The following is a 452-nucleotide window of genomic DNA, read 5'->3' as shown; positions in this document are numbered from 1 at the left end:
CGCGCGCGCGACCGTCATGGCGTCGCGTCGCTAACGCCGCCGTCCTCTCTACGCAGACGACCCTCTCCTCGCCGCCGCCTCTCACCGCCGCGACGACGCCCTTCTCCCACCAGGAGGCGCTCCTCGCCGGGCGACCGCCGCCGCCCCAGCAGCTCTGAGCGCAGACGCAGGTCGCCGCAACGCCGTCGCTCCTCGCCCGCCGTGCAGCGGCGCCCCCTGGCGATGGACCGCGAGAACGCGCAGCGCAGACGGTGAGTCGCGACCAAATGAAATGCTTTTGTGTCATTTGTTTTAATATTAGTATTTTCCTGATTGTTTTAGTTATTGATTATCGTTTTTATGGGGACGGCGAGATGGAATTAAACGGTTTCGTGTCTATCGTTTTTATGGGGACGGCGAGATGGAATTAAACGGTTTCGTGTAATTTATTTTAATATTACTTTTCCTGATTG

Source organism: Priapulus caudatus, unplaced genomic scaffold (genome assembly GCF_000485595.1).
Source record: "Priapulus caudatus unplaced genomic scaffold, Priapulus_caudatus-5.0.1 Scaffold1403, whole genome shotgun sequence".
NCBI lineage: Eukaryota > Metazoa > Priapulida > Priapulimorpha > Priapulimorphida > Priapulidae > Priapulus > Priapulus caudatus.
This window is presented reverse-complemented; position numbering follows the sequence as displayed.